This window comes from Suricata suricatta, chromosome 9, assembly GCF_006229205.1.
Source record: "Suricata suricatta isolate VVHF042 chromosome 9, meerkat_22Aug2017_6uvM2_HiC, whole genome shotgun sequence".
Lineage (NCBI taxonomy): Eukaryota > Metazoa > Chordata > Mammalia > Carnivora > Herpestidae > Suricata > Suricata suricatta.
The window spans coordinates 37,193,598-37,206,618 of record NC_043708.1 but is presented as its reverse complement, the minus strand read 5'-3'; positions in this window follow the sequence as shown (position 1 = coordinate 37,206,618).

Genomic DNA, 13,021 nt, shown 5'->3' with positions numbered 1-13,021 from the left:
GAAGAGCCTGCTTTCCTTTTTGTCAAGATGAATTAGATACAATATATATCTTCTTCCTAATAACCTATTTTTGTTAGGACAAAAAGATTCACAAATATAAAGAGAGATCAAATATCGTTAAGTTGATCTTTAAAAATCAACTTTATGAACTGAAAATTAACTTTTGCTTTCACCTTTGTAAAAAACCCAGGAGAATCAGCAAAAATGTTAATGCCTTTCTAAATTCCCCTTGATTCCAGAATTACAGTTCCAAGAACCCTGGCTTTTTAAATGGCATTGAGAAGACGGTGTGGTGGGTGCCTACCTATTCATATTTTCATTTATCTTCTGAACAACTATGTAGTAATTCATTGCACATTGAAAAAATTCCCTGTATTAAAGTAAATGCCCAAACCTCAGACTGTATAGTCAGCCCCTTTTTGTGCAGTAATGTAGTATTTTTTTATGCCTGAATTATTTGTTTTCACGTGCTGTGTATTGCAAGTCTGGGTTTTTTGTTTTTCTTCTTCAGATAAATTTGGACAGGCTGCTTTTGGTTATAAGAGACAAGGGCACATCCATGTTATCTTACATGTTGGAAGCTTATTTTAAAATAGAGGATAAAATGAGAGGCAACCATCTCAGAGGCAAAGCTTCTTGGAGACTTGAAAAAATGGCTCTTTGTCACGTAGTGAACACAGCAGCTCAGACGGCCGGGTTGTGTCCTCATCTTTGAAATGAATGCTCTGTAGTCCCAGTACCTTGTTCATGTGTTTTCCAGCTTCTCTGTATATTTCTCTGTCTTCTACTGCTCCTGAAAGAGGATCTGAATAATCAGAGCTTTCTGATAGGGCAGAGATTATTCTGCTGCCGAATTCTGGCCTCCATTATGTCTACCGACAAGATGGCCGCCCTTCATTATGGCATACATCCCTGGTACAATCCGTTCTGGTCAGTGTAACAGGGTCACAAGGCACAGGGCACAGCAAATTACCCTCCAACTCTGGCAGCTTTCTTTAGAAGAGGTGAGCCTGACAGGCCTTTTGAATCTCAAGAATATCTCACTCCATTCATGGTTTGATTAAAATGATAATGATGTTATAAATTACCAATATTGCAACCAAGTGAAGTAATCAGGTAGTGGCAAAAAAAATGTTCACTCAACCACAGGAACATTGCACAGTGGTTAGGAGAAATTGATCAGGGGCCAGGTTGGGTTGGCCCTGAGGTTATAGTGTGCACCTGTGACTTCATAAAGTCTACCTGTAGATTCACTCAGTATAATTCCATTTAGACCTCCTGCTCTCCTTTGTGATATTGTTATGCATTTCACTTCTGTATGTTCTAAACCTCATTATACATTTTAATTCTTGCTTTAAACACAGAAAAAATGAGAAGACATTGTATTACACTTACCCACATCTGAAATGTTTCCAGCGGTCCTCTTTCCTTCATGCAAATCTAGACTTGCATTTGGAATCATTTTCCTTCAGTCCTAAGAACTTCTCTTATTATGAATTTCTCATAGTTCAGCTTCATTGGTGACACATCCTATCAGCTTTTGTCTGAAATGTCTTTATTTCACCTTCATTTCTGAAAGGTTTTTTTGCTGGTATTAGAATTCTAGGTTAACAGCTTTCTCTTTCAGTGCTTTAAAGACTGTTCCATGGCCTTCAACCTTCTTTCTTGTGTCCGATGGGAGGTTAGGCTCCATTCCTGCTGTTATTCCCTTGTAGATGATGTGCTGTCTTTCTCTGGCGGCTTTTATGACTGTGTCTTTGTTTTTGGTTCTCAACAGTTTGATATATGATGTGCCTGCTGTGGTTTATATTCTGCATGTGTCCTACACGCCACACCCGGCTCCCTCCTCTCTAGGATTCCAAGGACATGTGTGTGGACTGCTTGATAGGGTCCCACAGGTCATCGTGGCTTTTTTCCCCAATAACTTTTCTCTCTGTGATTCAGACAGGATGGTTCCTTTTGACTTATTTTCAAGTTGATAAGTCCTTAATTCTGATGTATTCAATCTGAAGTTAGTCTCATCCAATTTTAGGTGTTGGATCTTTCAATTTTAGGATGTCCCCTGGGTTCTTTTCCATGGTTTTCGTACTTGCACTGAAATTCTCCATTTCTTGACCCACTGTTTTCATCTTTTACTACAGATTGTTTAACATACTTATCTAGTTATTTGGTTCATCAGTGTATGTGTTTCCATTGGCTGTTTTATTTTTCTCTTGACTAAGGGCCACATTTTCCTGTTTCCTTCTTTGTCTAGTAATTTTTTTTTATTATATAATGATACATGTCAGAGATTCTGCATTCTATTGTTTCCCTCTGAAAAGTGTTTTGTTCTGGGGAGCAGTTAAATGACTGATACAGCCTCTTGAACTTGTAAGAGGTTTGACTGTAAGCTTTGTTAGGGTGGACCTATTTTGGTTTTGTCCTTAGTTTTAGGGGAAATACCTCATTTCTGGTACATGGCTCTTATTTCTAAGGTGTGGCCCTTATGAAGTTTTACCAGAAAGCCTGGCATGTTTGCCACATCACTGTATCCTGGCAAGGCTTGAACTTTGAGCTCTTTGGCTGTTCACTTGTCTTGGAATCATCGGAGTTATTGCCTGCTTTTAGTCTAAGCTGTGAGGGCATTTTACACTCACATTTTGGGGGTTGCCCTCTCTGTAGTCATTGCCTTGGGCGATTTCCCATCTCGATTTCTAACCACTCTGACAACATAGGCTTTCTTCCTGATTCCTCAGGTCAGTAGGACTGAGGCAGAAAGCCCTGTTCCACTGTACTCCCGTGCACTTAGGGGTGAAGTTGTTTGAGCATGGCCCTCTCCTTTCAAGGATTGCATTTTCTGGGGTGCCTGGGTGGCTCAATCGGTTAAGCATCCAACTTTGGCTCAGGTCGTGATCTCACAGTTCATGAGTTCGAGCCCTGCATTGGGCTCTGTGCTGACAGCCTAGAGCCTGCTTCAGATTCTATCTCTCTCCCTCTCTCTCTCTGCCCCTCACCTGCTCACATTCTGTCTCTGTCTCAAAAATAAACATTAAAAAAAAGAAAAGGATTACATCCACTATTTTTTTTAATCTCAGAAAGGAATGAAGTTGATAGCCTCCACTTCACTGATAAGTTCCTAAACCTTCTTCACTAGATTTGTGACCTGAGTGTTTCCCAGGTTACCAAGGTTCCACTTAGGATTTTTGGAGAGTTTAGGTCACCATCTGCTATTGATCATTAGATGTGATACTAACCTAATGGTCTGAAAGAAGCTGGTGCATTTCTGAAAACGTTAAAAAAAAATCCCTGGTTTTTCAAGTTTTTAATCTTCCCAAAATGCTAAGCACTACAGAATAATCAAGTTATGTTATTAGTTTGCTTTTGGTTGCAGTCTGCAAAGCCTGATCATCCGGCTAATCACAGATTATGCTATGAGGGAAAGCTTTTATCTACACCAGTTTTCTTTTCTTACAAGTGTTTCAATATGAGGCTTTAAAACTCTTATTTAAGATAAGTAACAAAAATTAAAAAAGAGAAAGCCTTCATACAATTACATTATCTACAGGCTGATTTCAAATACCTTTTCATCATAGTACCTAATTAACTGGGCTGTGAGCTTAAGTTAACTATTTTTAGAGAAGTCAACACCCAAATACATGTTGGACATCTTATAGTGTATGTGATTTAAATGAAATAAAATTTGCTCAAGTCTCACAAATTATTAACTCTTCTACCTTTGTTAAATGTTTCAAATGGTTGACTTATCTCTTAGTTTCTTGCAGCATAATTGGTATACTGCCTTTCTTGCTAATTTTACTATACTTGGTTAACTAAATGTATTCTCTCTATAAACTCCAACTAGTTACCTATAAAATTTTCCTAGTAGATAATTTCCCCATTTTTAGCATCGCATTTAGAAATGAAATATCCTGTCCTTTATTTAGAGACCATATGTCTGGAAAGTCATTCTGTCTATATTTAAAGATGAATCAACCAATCAAAAAATATAGCTTATCATATTTAGTGTTCCCACTAACACCTAACACAATACAATTACTAACAAACTTGCCCATATACTGTATAGTTGTCCCAGTAAATAACCCTATTAGCCTTCTTTCTGAAAACCCCTCGTATTTATAAATTTAATTAATTCACAAAACTGCACTGTACAGAATTAGGATCCTATCTCTATAATGTTTCTGTACCTTCATAACGGAGATGTACTGTTTCAGAGAAGAAAATGAAAAATGTACAACGTCTCCTCAGGGCTGTATAGTCAGAAATTTCTTTGTCCTCTGGGAGCTTTACACATTTTTCCTGATACCGATTTTTGATAAAATAAGGAAGAGAGTTCTCTAGCAATTTGGAAAGCCTGGGTGACTGGGCAAGGTGACATAAAACAAGGCAGGCACGGGCTTCCAGGCGGAGCTCCTTAGGCTACAGTGTATTTGTGGCACCGAGAGGAGACAAGTCCAAGCCAGGCCAGAGCTCCAGCCACTGAATTTTATTTTTAATTAAAAAAAATTTTTTTTAATGTTTTATTTTTGAGAGAGAGACAGCATGAGCAGGGTAGGATCAGAGAGAGAGGGAGACACAGAATCCAAAGACAGGCTCTAGGCTCTGAGCTGGCAGCACAGAGCCCAACCTGGGGCTCAAACCCAGGAACTGTGAGCTCATGACCTGAGCTGAAGTCAGGCACTTAACCACCCAGGTCACCCACGTGCCCCACCCAGCCACTGAGTTTTTAATTTCCACTTTGCTTTTTCATTTTTGAGATTTTTATTAATAGGTACCTAGATGGTTTTGATATTCTCTTGCTTGTTGATTGTTTTTTTAATTTCAACTTTTATTTCATTAAATATTTCAAACAATTACATATTGTATCCAATCATTTCAATAACTGAAATTCAACAAGTTAATCTATTATTTGTTGCTTCTGCTAACCCTCACTCATGGTGGTTTTTATCCTCATTGTATTTGGAGCTTATATTTTCTTGAATCAAATATGTGGGAATCCTGTGTGCCTAATCTGAAATGCTTTCCTTTAGAGAGGACTTATGTTTCTGACTGCTGTGAGCCAAGAGTGCCCCTCTTCTGATACCGCCAATGACTTTGGACTCTCAGGGTAGGCTCCAAGTGCGGTCTCTTGATGCAGGAGTTATCAGGTCAACTCTGCGTCACTGGTCTCTGTTCCAGTCGCTTACAACATACTGTCTCCTGGTCTGGTTTCAGCTCTTTGTTTTCTTTTTCCCCTTGGAGATTTTCCTTCATTCTATGTGTATAGGAATGCATTAAAAATTATTTTTATAGTAATTTATCCAGGAAGAGGAACAATGCCCTTTGAAAGCATGTGATTTGTCACACTGCCAAAAGTAGAAGTCCCAGGAGGAATTATTCGTCATCATTTTACAGAAGAGGAAACAAAGAAATAACGATGGTAAGTAACTTGCCCAGTATCACAGCGCTGGTGAGTGATCAAGACATTGGACCTGTGTGGTCTATCTCCAGAGCCTACACTTTTTTTTTTAATGTTTATTTTTGAGAGAGAGAGAGAGAGCACAAGTGTGTGAGTGGGGAAGGGGCAAAGGGAGAGGGAGACAGAGGATGTGAAGCAGGAGGCAGGCTCTGTGCTGTGAATGGAGAGCCTGATGCAGGGCTTGAACTCATGACCCTGAACTCAGAAACTGTGAGATCATGACCTGAGCCATAGTCAGATCCTTAACAAACTGAGCCACACAGGCGCCCCCAGAACCTATACTTTTAACCATCACGCAGGTAACTATGAATCACAGGGGAGATTGCACAGTATACTGCAAAGAATTTGTTGCGACCAGGAGAGATGAGAGGACACAAGGGAGTGTGTAGGATGGAGCAATGAACTGGGGCTGGAGAGCCAGATAGAAGAGCAATCTGGAGGGAAGAGGAACCCTGGAGAAGTATGGAGACGACTACTGATGATGACATGAAATGTAGGTGGAAATTTAGGAAAATGAAATGTCACAGAAGCCAAGGGAGTAGAATTTCAAGGAGGAGGTGGTAAGCAGTATCATTCTACACAGCAGTGTGATACAATTTTGAAACGTATCCTTTAAGTTTGGCAATTAGGTCACTGCCATAACTGAGGGTGTTAAAGACTGAAAATTGTATCTCCCCCTCCCCCAAATTCTTATGTTGAAACCTAATCCCCAGTGTGATGGCTGTAGGAGGTGGGGCCTTGGGAGGCCATTAGGCCATGAAGGTGGAGAGACCTCAGAGAGCTCCCTTGCTCCTTCCACAATGTGAGGACACAGAAGGTGGCCCGTTAGGAACCAGCAAGAGGCCCTTCTCTAGACACCCAAACTGCTGGTGCCTTGATCGTCAACTACCCAGCCTCCAGAACCATGAGAAATAAATGTTCAAACAACGCAGTTTATGGTAGGTTGGTTATAGCAGCCCAAAGAGATCAAGACAAGGGGTTAATGTTAGCAGTGGACTGAGGGTTAAATTGGAAGTGATGCATTGTGGATGGGAAGTGTGGATTGTTCTTTTCAGGAGTTTGCACGAGAACAAAGAGAAACCGGTTCAATGAGAAGGAAGCTCAAGATCAAAAGGTCAAGGTGTTTAAAGGTTTAGAAAATAGAACTAAGGGGGAAAAAAAAAAGAAAACAGAACTAAGGAGAATGATATGAGAAATGACTTACTAAAACTACAAATTGTATTCTAGCTTGAAATATGTTAATATTGCGAATCAGGGGTTTAAACCTTACCTACATTTCCCCTTCTAGTCATCCAGCTCTATTCTTTTGTGTCAAATAGAAAAGACAGTAACTACACAGAGAAAGGTAAAGTGGATATTTCCTGCAGTCATAAAACTCCTTGTCCAAGAGTTTCTCAAATGAAACACAGCTTTGAAAAATCATATCCTATTCTTCTAGCTAAAACAAATAAGTACTTTGACAAAGTGACAAAGAATTAAAGTTATTTAGCCTGGGGAGAAGAAAGAAACTATGTGGCCCTATGACTCTTGGAACTTTTTCTTACTATATGAGGAATTAATTATTGAGGATTGTGACCAGCTCTCTATCTTTATGAAGGATTAAAAATAATGGGCTTTAATTTTCAAATGGGTAGCTTGGGACATCTTACTGATCCAGCCAGTAGAGCGTGCAACTCTTGGTCTCGGGATCGTGAGCTTGAGCCCCACATCGGATGTGGAGCCTACTTAAAATAAATAAATGGATGTCTTTAGATCTGAGTAAGAGCTACTTATTGAGAGGGTTTGTTAACACTGAATTTGTTTCCTAGTGGCTGAATTCTCAGCATTTATAACTTATCAGTACTTGCACTCTCAGCAGTTAGATGGAGAAGACCAGGGCAGGAAGCCCCAGGCCTGACATTCTGGTCTCCACGTAGTTGTATCATCGAATCATCGTGGAAGGAGCTGCTGTTAACTTGGGTCAGAGGTTTGCTAATTGTAGGTCGCATTGGAAACACCAGGGGAGCTCATTCAATTTGCAGCTCCTGGGGTCCTATTGCTGCTTCCTATTGCTCCAGTGAGTGCTGGTTGGGGTCTGAGGACTGGCATTTTTAACAAATTCTCCAGGTGATTTCTGCACCAGGTGGTCGGAGGCCCAGAGTGGGTGAAAGCTGACTCAGGCTGGCCTTTGGCAAAAGCAGAGAACAGCCATTAGGATGCATTTCTTGGCCCCTGCTCTCACCTACGTCCATGCACATTGGACACCAGGGTATGTGTTGCTTGAGATATTTAATATTCCATAACTGTGTACTTCTGAAATGAGGTGATCAGACACTTTTGAACTTTTTTCCCCAAGTGACTGCTAAAATGTATTTAAAAAAAGAGAAATTAATGCTGTGTTCACAGAGAGTCTTGAATAGCAAAACCATCCTTTTGACCTATTTCTTTACCTGGTCTCTAGCTGCTCTCTTACTTTTTTTCAGACCGGTTATTTTCCCTTAAGCTCTTCTGAATTCCTTCTTTACAGATCCTTAATATTAATCTGACACCACGTATAGACTAGCTAAGAGGCTGGTGTGACCTAGAGGCCACCCTAACATTGTGGTTGTCTGGTTTTCAGCCAGGGAGTCTCTCCAGTGTTTGCTGGAACTTTCAACACTGACCTGCAGGCCAGAACCCAGGCCTTGCCTCTTCCCAGACCAGACTTCCACCTGACTGACCCTCCTGTGCCTCTGCCCATTTCCAGTGTGACTTGTAAGGGTTGAATCAGAAGACGATGCTATTTATTACCCAATGGCTCCTTTTTAAAAGCTTTATTTGGGGCACCTGGGTGGCTCAGTCGGTTGAGTGTCCGGCTTAGGCTCAGGTCATGATCTCACAGTTTGTGGGTTTGAGCAATGCGTCGGGCTCTGTGCTGACAGCCTGTCTTCAGATTCTGTGTCTCCCTCTCTCTCTCTGACCCTCCCCTGCTCATGTGCTCTCTCTCTCCCTCTCCCTCTCAAAAATAAATAAAACATTAAAAATTTAAAAATAAATAAAAGCTTTATTTGTTTATTAGCATGATTCATGTCATACTGAATGTTCTGAAGTATTGGAAGTCAGAGGCTCAGGACAGATAGAGACTGAATGAAAATCAAAGGCAAATTTTATAGAAAACAAGAAGTTCCTTTCTTGTCATATAAAATGCTCATTAGCTCACGGGCTACATGTACAGATCACAGAATAATTTCTGTTCTCACCCACTCCAACAAAGACACAAAGCAATAGCTGTCTCAACCCAAAATAGTCTCCACAGTGACGCAGACCCACTCGGTGTGGCGGCTGCAGCCTCTCACCCTCCCCTGTTCTTATGTCTTGTTTATAGCCAGAGTTGTTAAAGTCAACAGGATGTGGTCATAGGTCAAGGGTCACAGAGACTATATGGTCATTTCCACTCAGTATGCGTAAGCGGTCTTTATCCTTTCTTATTTTGGAAATGAACTCAAGCACTGTGGATAGTGACATGTGACTCACAGTTACGGCAAATAATAAGTTAGAAGAGCCGGGCAAGAATCACCTGAGCTGCAACCCTTTATAAGCAGTTTCTGGGTCCTGTCCTTTCTCTGTTCCCACCCCTTGATGTAGGTGCAGTCCGAAGCGCTGGTGTTCTCACCACCAGAGCTTCCCCTCACCTGCGCTCCTCCGGGTCTCCTGGTCCTGAGCTCCTCCACGCTCTCCCAGTCCCACCTGGTCCCTCTGTGGCTCCCCTTTTCCCTCCAGCTCTCCTGAGCCCTGGGGCTGGTTATTTCAGGGACACACTGACCTAGAATTCCTCCCCCTGTTTGGCCTTCAAGCCCTGTCCTCTTCCCCTGCCCGCCCTCCCCAGCCATGGTGGAGAAGGCTTACACGTGACCGCCTTGCCGCCTGCGCTCCTGACGTCCAATTCCAGGCGGGCCCTGCCTGCAGGCAGGAAGGGCTCTTTAGCTTGTCCCGCGGACTCCCTCTCACCCCTCCAACAGAAGCGTCTTACCACCTATCCACTCCACGTCCTCCACCCACTTCTGTTTCGTTCTTTGTTGGTAACCAAGCACGTGTCCTCACATGACGGGGAACTTGGGGACCATACAGCATGCCTGAACTTCCTCAGCCTTCCTCTCCCAACCGCGGATCCCTTTGTCAACACTCTCTTTTTCTCAAACTATGTTTCTGAGACTGCAAATGTGGCTTTCTAAGGCGGAAGTCTTTGCCTATCCTGGCAAGGACAGCCACTCTTTCAACCACCACCCCGTCCTGCCTCTTTTAGATCCTTCCTATCCTTGCACTCCTTTCTCCCCCTTGACACTGTACTGGTATCCCAGCTTGTCTCTGACTTGTGTGCCTGTTTTCATTCCTGTTATGTAATTTGACTTACCATGTGTGTCTCCCTGTCTCTAACTAGAGTTGGGCATCTTAGGTTGTAGAGAAAACCGGAGAAGGCAGAATCTTGGCTCTTAAATTTCAGCAGCTAAGGTCCATGAACAAGACATAGATTTGCAAGAATAAAGGATGTTTGAAGAGTCAGTTGACAGCCCCTCAGGAGATGGATTTCCTCAGCCTCGGACGGAGGAAGGGTCATAAAGGAGAGCAAGGATCTGAGATCCTACTGACTTGTGAGAAGATGATGGCAGACACTGACGGGGTGCCCAACTGCACTTCCCTACCCACTCTCCTTCCCTGACAGAACCCACCTCATGTCAGAGAAGCTGAAGATAACACTCACTTTCCCAACCTCCCACTGCAGCTAGAATGGAAGGAGGAGGCTTCTAAAGACTTTTTACAAAGATAGTCTCCCCTGATTAAAAAAGAGAGAGATGAGAAGGAATGCCCCATCCCCCAACTTCTGGAACACCATGTGAGAACATGAGGTTTTGTGCTGTGGCGGTATTCTTGTCGTGAGGGGACCTGCTGCGGACAGATAAGGATGGCAGGGTAGGAAGAGGGAGAGTCTGAGTTTTCACTGACATTGTTGAGATGCTTTGGATTCCTTGTTCTATGAGATAAGATGTTTCTACTGTTAGGCAGCCTGCAAACATCCTGCACCCAATCCCTCCACGCCCCTTCTAAGAGAAAAGTCCCATTGCCAAGAACCCAGGGGGATGAGAGAACTTCCAGATGGGTTGGGGACCTACAGGGACATTTGCCTCATATCGTATTAAATGTCTTCTTTGTTGGCAAACCATTCAGAGTTCCCCTTCACCGCCACAGCAAGGGGATGGTAAGAAAGGCGAGGTTGTGTGGCCCATTCAAAAAAGCGTGAGACTCCTTCATAGATTTCCCTGTGGCCCCAGCGTGGCATGGGCAAAACAGCCAGACTTCCCCACAAGAGCAATGGAAATTTCAAGGGGGAGAGTCAGCCCTGGCGAGGCTCTGGGTGTGGATGAGAAGACAGAGCAGTGGGTGCACACTCAGAGACTGGTACCTGGAGGCTGTCCCCAGCTGGGGAGGTCTGATGGGCTCTGTGGTCCGGACAGAAGACGCCTGTTACAGTGTGGAGATGGTGGCTGAGGGCCAGATGGTGCCTGAGGGCCAGATACCTCCTAACATCACCCCTGATGCTGTCCGGCTCTTCGCTCCCATGTGGATGCGGCTCCAGAAAAAGTGGGGAGAAGAAACTGAATTGCCTGAGAAAAACCTGCATTAGTGGAGTTTACTCTGAACCAACTAAAAAAATCAGACTCCCTAATAAGAGGTGAAATGGGAATAATGGCCCAAAAGTCAACTTAGTTATAGAAAAGCAAGCATTTTTTTTCTTTTACATACTTGAACATGCGGACTGAAATATTCCATCTTGCTGAAAAATCCTCTACCTTAGAAAAGAAACAAAAACAAAAACAAAAACCAGTCTTACCTCCATTCTGCCCTCCTCTGAAGTGCTCCGTACCCTTTGGTTTCCTGCACAGCCAGACTTTGGGGGAGAATGATCTGCACCTGGGGTCTCCACTTGTCTGAGACCCACTTACTCCTCAACCCCTTCTCCTCCCCCATCTGGCTCCAGGCTGATACACCTGCTATCTAATGGGTCAGTCATTCAGAAAACATTTATTGAGCGTGGAGTTCCCACTTTTCAAACTCTAAGTTAGAAATGTGGGTACAATTAATGAATAAAGAGTCTTATGAATGTTCTATTGACCCTTCAAACGAGTTCAGACCCAACTCCTGATCTTCCTCCCTCACACCAGCTTAACCTCCTGGTTTTGTGAGCTTCAAATGTTTCCAAACTCCCGGGGCATCTTTAAGTCTTTTTTTCTTTTCCTCACCTGACCCGTTTCAAGCCTTTTTGCTTTGGGGCCCACCACAAAGGGTTGGGATAAAAGACCAATGAGCCAGACCTTTGTACTTGTTAACTAGAAGTGTGCCTCAGAACCACCTGTGTTAAACACACAAACATTAAAAACAAATAGGAAAAAAAAAACCCAAAAACCAAAACAAAACAAAACAAAACCCCCTGATGCCCCTAGGTCCCATTCCAGACGCCCTGGCTCTGGATGTAGAACCTGATCAGATTATCACTGTCTTTCTCATCTTTGTTCTGCGGACTGATCAGAAAGGACTCTAAGTTTTTCTCTGCTCTTCCCACCCAGATAGGAGCTGCTTCTGACCGTGTCTTACTTATCCTGTTGTCTTCTCAGCGTCTAGCCCAGGGCTGGGATGATCCATGTCAGAATCTCCACTGATTGGGTTCAATGTGGATGCCCAAATGCATCAAATAGATTATATTTGGAAGAAGCAAGCCATGAGAAGGCTGCCATGTACTTTAGAACATATGTTTGAGCTGTTTGATTCTTTACATAAAGAGTCTAGGGCTCTCATGTACCACTGCCCTTGACATATCAAGAGTCCATCAGAAATTGGTTTGTGAACTTCAAGAGAAGATGTATACTACTTTCACAGACAGCTTCAGCTCAGGGCCCTCCCAAAGCATGCATGAATGGCCTGAGGCCACAAAAGGGCTTGGCTCACTCATTCTGGCCGATCCGCTTACCTGAGCATCCACTCTTACTCAGCTGGCAGGGCTGTGGTTTGGCCCGTGGTCACCTGTCAGTCAATTGCTCACCCGGTTGGCATCCAATCAGTTGGCTATTTATCCGTTCATTTCCCTTTGTAGGCCTCCAGTCATACAGTCATCCATCCACCCGCCCCACAGATAGTCACTGAGAGCCTACTATGTGCCAGCCTCTATTTTCACACTGGAGATAAAACAGATGGTAACACGAGGCGCACAGGACCCCTGGAACCTACCAGCTGGTTTCCCAGCAGTCCTCTCGTCTGTCCGGGAGGGATGATATCTGGCACCTGGCTGAGCGCTGCCCCCTACTCTCAACTATCCTCGTGCTTTGCTCTTTCCAGCTGGGGTTGAGCACTGACTTTTGGATCCCAAGCCCCGTCAGGAAGCTTGGGCAGAGATGAGTCGGGAACTGTGAAGGTGACACGAAAACAAGAACGGTAGCAGAGCCTATACTGGGAAAGGCGGCCTGGAGAGGCAGCCTAGCGAGGAGACCCTGGCGTGGGTGGCCAGGAGCCTGCTTCCAGGTTGCTGCCTTCATGGTCAGGGGGCGGGGGATGGGGAGG